The 8,781-nt window shown below is 33.2% G+C and overlaps 1 pseudogene across 1 annotated transcript in view; it reads right to left on the bottom strand.

Annotated features, from left to right (window-relative positions):
- LOC149575170 (magnesium transporter MRS2-4-like) overlaps window positions 1–8,268 on the bottom strand; it is a 69,083-nt pseudogene extending 60,815 nt beyond the window's left edge. Inside the window, exon 1 of the transcript XR_016360279.1 lies at window positions 7,961–8,268. The product of XR_016360279.1 is annotated as a magnesium transporter MRS2-4-like (transcript). The remainder of the gene's footprint in view (window positions 1–7,960) is intronic.
- Window positions 8,269–8,781: the final 513 nt, after the last annotated feature.

Below are 8,781 nucleotides of genomic sequence, written 5' to 3'. Positions count from 1 at the left end.
GTCTACCAAGTCCCTCATAGACTGCTCGAGCCTTTCCAGTCTTGCCTTACTATGGCTATGCTTGCCTTTCTTCCCAGCATCTTTAGTGGTTTTCGTCTTTGGGGATGTGATATCTCCCTCCCCCCCCCACTTCGAGCTAGAGTAGCCTCTAGAGTGTCAAAGATATGGGAAGGGCTTAGAGGGTTGGGGGCAAGCTTGGCATCCTGAGGTAGTCTATTCTTTCTCATAGATTTGACATCACTTTCAGAAGACTCAGAGCTGCAATCATGCTTGGAGGGGACTTAAATTTCTCCAACTAGAGATGTTTATTGGTTCTCTTGGCAATTTGTGTACCCTTCATAGTATCCAAATCTGACTCTATGAGGCTAATTTTAACCTCAGGGTCAATTTTGACCTCTGGGCTAGGGGTTTCCTTGAATTTCTTGTGGCTAGGGCCAAGCCCAAGGTCCAAGAAGACTTGGGGGATGACAGAGGCTAGAGGGTTAACCAAGAGCAGTAGGTTTTAGGCTAGATGCTAGATAAAAAGTTTGTTCATAAGCCCCTAATGAATAAGGTAGATAGTTTTACCTTCCTCATGCTTCCTCCTGGCTTTATAAATATAATCTTCCAAGGAATGCAATAACAAAAATGGGAAGGAAATGTTGTCTAGATTCCTAAAGTGATTCAAAATAGGGAAGTGGTAATAATAAATTCCCTGAAAGTGATCCTCTAGGGTGATATATCGCATAATGGCATAGCAGATGGTATCCTAAGGCTTAGGAAGGGCTTCTCGAGAAATCCCTCCATGCATTCACATCAGTTCCTCCTTGAATTTGAAAAATTTCCACAAACTGGCTTTCTCATTAACCTTGGCTTGCCTCTGCCAGTTCTTTCCTTCCATAGTAAATTCTCCAACCCTCACTATGGTTTCCACTGAGATTTCAAATCTCATTCCAAGGTAAAAGTACAAAGTTGTGTCACCTTTCAAGTTAACTTATCAGAGCGACTGAATTTGAGTATTTCTATCTAAAAATAAATTTTGTTCAAACATATGATCTAGATAAATTCATTCTAGCTAAGTTATATATGGTCTCACACTTTTCCAATTGAAAATGTCTATTAAATGCATGTTTTATACTAGTTTGTATCCAGTTACTAAAGAAATCTAATTATTTTAGAAAATTGACGTTTCAATAACTCTTACTATTTTTTATGATATTTTTTAAATAACTTTTAAACATCATTTTATAGAGCTCAAAGTCAAGAATATTCTTATATAAAGTTTATAGTATTTTAATTACATATAGTATATTGTAATTACAAAATTCTACAAGCATGTATTTTAACACTCGAAAAGATATCAATTTTCAAAAAGAAAAAAAATATTAAATCATATCAGAAAAACTTAAAAATTATATGATGTTCTGGAGGAGAGAGTCCTCTTCTAGAATGTATAATTTATATTCTAGTCAAAATATATTTGTTTTGAAAAACGTGGTGGGAGATGAAAACTATCGATTTTAGGTGAGTTGAAATTTGAATCATTATAAAAGAGAAAATATAGATTTAAAGGGTAAAAGCACAAACCTATGTCACCTTTTATAAAGAAACGGGATATCAAAATGTGATAGTTCAACATTAATAACAAAAAAATGGTATTTGTATTTCAAATATGAAGATGATGTAAACTGATGAAATGTGTAGAATTGGATGAATTTTATGCCTATAATTTTTATAATTTTTTTGAGTAAGAATTTATTCATTTTTTATTTTGAAGTCCCTTTTTTAACTATAAAAAAATATAGGGTGTAGTTCTCGTCAAACAAGTATATGCAAATCATCTTTTTTTGTTCTAATTTTAAAATATCTTATAGATTGCATGTATATTTAGTGAATAAAAAAAGAAATAATTATTTTTTATGTATATTTTCTTTGTTATAAGTATTCACGTTCAACCTTATCATAATCCAACAGTTTTTCCTCCTATCAAAACTTCCCTATCAAATCTATACCTTCTTGAAAAAAAATTACATATTCATGAAGAGGATTCTCTCCTATAGAGATAAATATATTTTTTAAATTTTTTTGATATGATTTTACTTTTTTTTTCCTTTTTTGAGGGACGATCTTCTGAAATGTTGAAATATTGACTTATAATATTTAGAGATTATAACATATTATAACTAATCAAAACACTCAAAAATTTATATAATGATAATATTAAATCTGAGATCTATAAAAGGGTATTTTTAGTTTTTGAAAAAAAATGAATTTTGATAGAGAAATGAGATTTGATACCAAAATAGGTTTTGGTATCATAAACAGTGACACAGATCTGTGCTTTTACCCTAAAGACAATTTTTATTTTTGAATGTTCCATATATATATGTTATCTATAACATAATTTGAGATCAAAGGGAAATAAGTTTATTTCCATATAGTTTTGTGGTGAGAACTAGACCCCTAATTTTCAGTGTTTTTCAGCAACTAAAAAATTGTCTATAAAAATTATGAAAATTTATCAATTCTTACTCCAAATAATTCTTAAAAATTATAATCCTAAATGTAATCAATTTATTCACATTTCATTAGTTTACTTCATCTTCAAATTCTAAATAATAATACTAGTTTTATATGATTGAATGTGAACAAGTTTATACTTTTGTTAAACTTTTCTTTTACAAAAGGGTGACATAGGTTTGTGTTTTTACCCAGACATTGACGATCACCTTTTTGTCCTTCCAAGTCTAGAAGAGCTGCATCGAGACAATCTCATTGTACTTCACCATACCCTCCATATACGATAAGAGGTCGCCCTCCTGCGAGTAAACCATCACCACCTGGCTGCTATAGATGCATTCCCCCACACCCACCAGTTCAATGCAATCACTAGTGCCCATGCCTTCTCCCAGTTCAACAACCAATTCTTCAGATGACATAGCCTTGCTACAGATTTGGCAGTTACCAAATATAAAATGAAAAGCGTCAATGATTAAAATGAAGAGGCAGTGCATAACCATCATTATTCCACAAGGTTTCCCAAAAATAAAAAATCCACCCTCCACGACACGTGTGAGTGATCTCTTTCCATTTGTAAACAATCATCGTAAGTAGTAGTTTGTGCAAGAATTCAGCAACTTGTCACTTTGATAATTAGTAGGTTGTTCTCTATATCTTGCTAAATCCACCCTTTGCATCCTTTTTCGACAATAATCAATACTCACGACAGTGGAAACATTAATGTGTATCATCATACAATCTTTCCAAATAATCCCTTTATGGAGCACCTTTTCCTCACGCCCATGCGAAAAAATGAAGGCCTGTCACCTATTTTGATTATTCATGTAGCATTGTTGAAAGTATGCTCCCTTTCCATTGCAACTTGCGTTGATGATGACAACAAGCTGACGTCCTCCCATTCAACTAATCTCATGATACCATGGCCAAATTTGGCTAGCTCATCTGCCATGCCATTCCCTTCTTGATATATGTGAGCCATGTGCATCTCATGGTAATCTTCCATCAACCTTTAGATTTCATCGATTATGACTTTAATCAACTAGTTGCATTGGCCCTCACCCTTAGCAGCCTTAATAAGCATAGAGTCCCCCTCAATGGCAAGCTTATCGATTCCTCGAGCTCTCGCAATTCTCAACCACCACAGGAGTGCTAGTGCTTCAACTTCATTCTTAGAGTCTCCTCTGCAATTTCTAGTATAGGTAGCCACCATATTTCCCATACTGTTATGAAGGACACCTCCTTCTGCAGTGCTACCTATCATGGCGAAGCCATCGAAATTTAGTTTGAACCAAGACTCAAGGGGCGGGTGCCACACTGTCTTCTTTTTAGACAAGACTTTTGAATTGTCAAATTGTGCCACAATTGAATCTACATTCCAAGCCGATGCCCATTTCATATCTAGTCCACCTGGGGGGGTTTGAGGGGGGCTTTCAATGCCAGATCTCCTTACATTGTTTTAGGAGCATTGACTATGAATAGTTATTCCATTTACTCTCAAGTTTTACTCATAAGTACATATCTAAGTTACCAAATTGAATATGATTAACCACTCTACTTACTTTCTAATTGCACTTATAAGTATACCAATAAGTAACCAAATTGAGTATTTATTAGATAATTGTAATCATTTGTCTTCTCTCCATTCAATATATTCAACTAAGAAGCCACATAGATCTTGCCTTCAACATGGAAACATCCTAAGCTTATCATTCGCACTCAATATTATTGACAAAAAATTATAATATATTACATTTAAAAAATTCAACTACATTGTAAAAAACTATTCAATGTTGTAAACACTATTAAATAGTACACTTATTTAAAATTTATATATGGAAAGATATTAGATTATACTATTTTATATATAGACAGATAATAGATTTGTTATAATCTACATTGATACTTAAGATTAGAGACAGTGTAATTGATGAAATGTTTTTAAAAATAGAATTTATTTTGTCTAAATTTACATCTTTGACATGTGATTATATTTTCTTCTAAGGTGGTGAGGTTATTTTCAATTTTCCAAATTTATTTTCACGGACAAATTTAGAAACATTTATATTTTGAAAGAAAAGATTTCAAATAATCGTACACTCTCCCTAAAAAACTCTCATAGAACCTTTTATACCTTAAAAAATTAGAATTGCAGTTATGCACCAATTTGCTGTAATATCCTGCATAAACCCAAACTACAATCTGAATAGGGTGCACATTGTAATGTTAAGCACAGCGAGTATACGCTATAAATTACCCTCGAGTCTATAAACATGGTCTGAGATTCATCAAACATTATAGTTATAAACTACCCAGTAGTCCCAGCACGATTGGATGTGTGCTAGCTATGGTGGACTTTCATTTCATTTTCGCAAATTTATATTTCTCAATGTTCATGAACATCCTCACATTAGAAGTATTTATCACCAATTATTGGTTATACACCACAGAATGTGATCTCCACAATCTTGTTGGAGAAAATAATACAGAAACTCACTTTCAATTGAAAATTAGCGTTTTAAATTAATTGTCTAATAATTTGTAGGCAAGAGTCTACGATACAACAGTAAATTGTGAGGATTCGAATCTACTGAACACATAATAATAATTAATATAAAAAATAATAAACAATAAAATAATTTTTTTTAAATGATCTAACAATTCACCAAATTACATGAAAATTAGGTAAAAGCAATGCTACAGTAACATCATATGAGATCCGTTGTCAACAATTCATTATATTATATTAAAATTCCTTTAAAACAATGCATACACTAATATCATTTTAGATTAATTGTCAACAGTAGGCCAAATTATAAGAAAACTTCAGAAAATAAATATCTTTGAGATTAACCGTCAACAACTCCTCAATTATATAGAAATCCTTTAAGAGGAATGCATATAATAACATCATTTCAGATTACTTGTCAACAATTCATATCATTTTAAATCAATTGTCCAAATTACATGAAAATTCCCTAAAAACGATGCATATAATGATATCATTTCAGATTAACTGCCAACAATTCACCTAATTGCATGGAAATTTTGCAAAAGCATGTATATAAAGATATAATTTTAGATTTTTTTTTTATTTTTTTTTGGGCAAATGTGGACGGGACCACAAACTATATATTAAAATAGCTAGTTCGATAACTCCATGGGGAAAGAACTAGAAAGAAAACCCCATTTCCTCATTGAAATACAAAAGAAATAAGCAGAAGAAAAGCAGCCCACAAAAGATTTCCCCTACGACAACACAAACTACAAAGGGCTGCAATTGGAGACATTAATTTGAATCCTGGATAAAAAGTTCTGCTAGAACAGGAAAGGCAGACAGAATAATTGGATGAGAATTAAGATTGGGATGTGAAGCCGAGGCAACAAATTCTACATGTTATCCGATACTTTCGAAACGAATCCAATAACCCCCAAATCTGTTTTAGGATATAAGTAATTTTCCAATTGAAAGAATTTTTTGAGAGACGTGCTTTAATTATAATCATTGAGTCACCCTCAATATGAACTGAATGAAAACCATTTATTCTTGCTAGTATTAAGCCAGCTAGCAAAGCGTGTGCCTCTACCATATTATTTGTCCCCGGAGGTAAAGGTTGAGATTTAATTGCTAAATCCCTTCCACACTCATCTCTGATGCAAGCTCCAATTCCTGATTTGCCTGGGTTTCCACGTGATGCACCATCAAAGTTAATCTTAACAAAACCAGATAACGGAGGAGTCCACTTGACATTTGATCCATCAACTTTGCCAGATAATTTTGGATTTGAATGAGTACCCATAGGAATGCGAATAGCTTTCCAATTCTGAATGATACTACTATCCCAAGCTAATAAATAGTGATTAAAACTAACAGAAGAAATTGAAGAATTAACGATTTCTGATATAGATTTCTCAATCTGATCTTGCACCTTGCTCATATGTGAAGAAACATGACGAAAGATATGCTTGTTTCTTTCCCACCAAAGTGCCCAAACAATAGCTGAAGGAGCACACTTCCAAATACCATGAAACATTGACTTAGGATAAAGCAAGGGTCATGATTGAAAAAGATTCCACAAGCTGTTCGGAAGTGGCATCTCATAATTGAGTTTCTTGAGCACATGTGACCAGCACTCTTGCGCATAAGGACATTGTAATAGTATGTGATCTATAGTCTCTCATGTTTCTTCACACAAAACACACTTAAATGGTTGAGCTATTGAAAGTCTAAACAATTTATCACTAGTTAAAATCCTTTTTTTTAAAGCAAGCCATGTGAAACAGCCTGCTTTGGGGAGCACAACATTATTCCAACAAAGATTGAAAGCATGATGTGGGGGCCTAATTTCAGCCAGATTTTGTAATGCTTTATAACCTTCTTTAACATAGTACCTACCATCTTTAGAAGGAGCCCATCTTACTACATCCTTATCTCGAGAAAAATAAATATTTCTTTCCTTAAAAACTTCCAATAAAAAGGAACGCTGATTATTGTCCAATGGTAAGGATGTCGGATCCTTCCAAATACCCTTCCCTGAGTGTAACTCAATTGCAACCACAAAATCAATCAATTTTGAGCCCCAATGTTGGTTAGTGATATGCATGATCTCCAAAGCTTGGGGAGAGTTCACAAGAGGTGGGAAGCCCAACCAAGAATCTAACCAGAAAGAAACAGATAACCCGCTATGTACTTCCCACGTGATGTAGTTGAAGACCACCTCTCTTGAAGCCATCATAAAATTCCAAATTGCTGACCCCTTTGGAGGATTTGCTAAAGTGAAGATACGCAATGGGTCATCAATATCCAAATATTTCTTACGCATAATAGAACACCACTTGCTATTTGGTTTCTCATACATAAACCAAACGAGTTTGCCTCCAAATGCTTTATTTCTACTTAGAAGTTCATGCAAGCCCACCCCTCCTTAGACTTAGAATGAGACATCTCTTTTAAAGATATTAGGGGAATCTTCTTATCCCCAAACATATTATCCGACCAAAGAAAACTTCTAATCAGTTTCTCAATCTGGCTAATAACAGAGGCAAGAGCATTCAAGACAACAAAAAAATAATTTGGAATTGCTGTTAACACTGTTTTGACTAATAGGATTCTCCCTGATAGTGATAGCCATCTCGCTTTCCAAGCTGCAAGTCTATGTTTATCCTCTCAATGATGTTGTTCCAGTAGACAACTTTGTTTGCTTCCACAAAAAAAGGAATTCCCAAATACGTTGATGGAAGTTTACCCACTGGAAATTGTAAAATATTTTGGATTTTGCCAGCCAAAACAGACTTTGTGTTGAAAAAATAAATTTTTGATTTGAGCTGATTAACTTTCTGACCTGAGGCTAGTGTATAATTTTAGATTAAATATCAACAATTCACCATATTACATGTAAAAGCCCTGTATTTAGGGGCAGAAACGGAGCATTATAAGCAAACGGTATAGGGCAAGAAAACTCACCTAAAATGTTCGATGAATGCGAAAATACAGGACCTGGGATCCTCAAATCCCTTGCCGGAATCGAGACGCGCTTCATGATCATGTGTTTATCGCATTCCATCACTTCTGAATTTCCATCTGCGTCGAAGCGCATCCATAGCCGAAACCCTGGCTTTTTTATGATCTTTTGAACCTGAATCTCTGCCCCTGCCTCTGAACTCCTCTCAATTAAGGCATCTGATCTCATCGTAAGCTCACTTTTCACCATTTTTCATCACAATAATTGCAAGAAATGAAGCAGACTCCAGAAAAAACAGAAGGATTTGCATTACGATTCAATCCGTGTATCTTCTGAACTCTCTGAAGTCTTTGTTGAGCGCCCTTCCCGCTCTCCGAGGGGGGATTTTTTTAATATATTAATTTAAAAGTGCTTTTTAACGTTATCAAATTTAGATGAACTTCAAATCTTTTATTTTATATAGGAAGACACTTGAAAGATGGCAATTGACTTCTACTTTACTATTATTTATAAAGATAATTTTGGTTAATGACAATTAAAGAAAAGTAGTAATGATTTAAAACAGCATAGAGGAAAAGTGGGGAATGTTTTTTCCCAATTTAAATTTTCAAATAGTAATACAATAATTTCATTTATCAATCTTAGATAGTCTTTAAATTTTATATTTTATATAAAAAGAGAATCAAACAAGGTAATTGGCTTTTAATTTCTATTATTTATTTTAAAAGATCATTGCAATTAATGAAAATTAAAGATAAGTAATAATAATTTAAAATAGAATAAAGTAAGAAAAAAAAAGATGTTTTTTATTTAATTAAAAATT

Source organism: Cupressus sempervirens, chromosome 2 (genome assembly GCF_028749045.1).
Source record: "Cupressus sempervirens isolate cs-2001-9-10 chromosome 2, ASM2874904v1, whole genome shotgun sequence".
In the NCBI taxonomy this organism is placed as follows: domain Eukaryota; kingdom Viridiplantae; phylum Streptophyta; class Pinopsida; order Cupressales; family Cupressaceae; genus Cupressus; species Cupressus sempervirens.
This window is presented reverse-complemented; position numbering and strand designations above follow the sequence as displayed.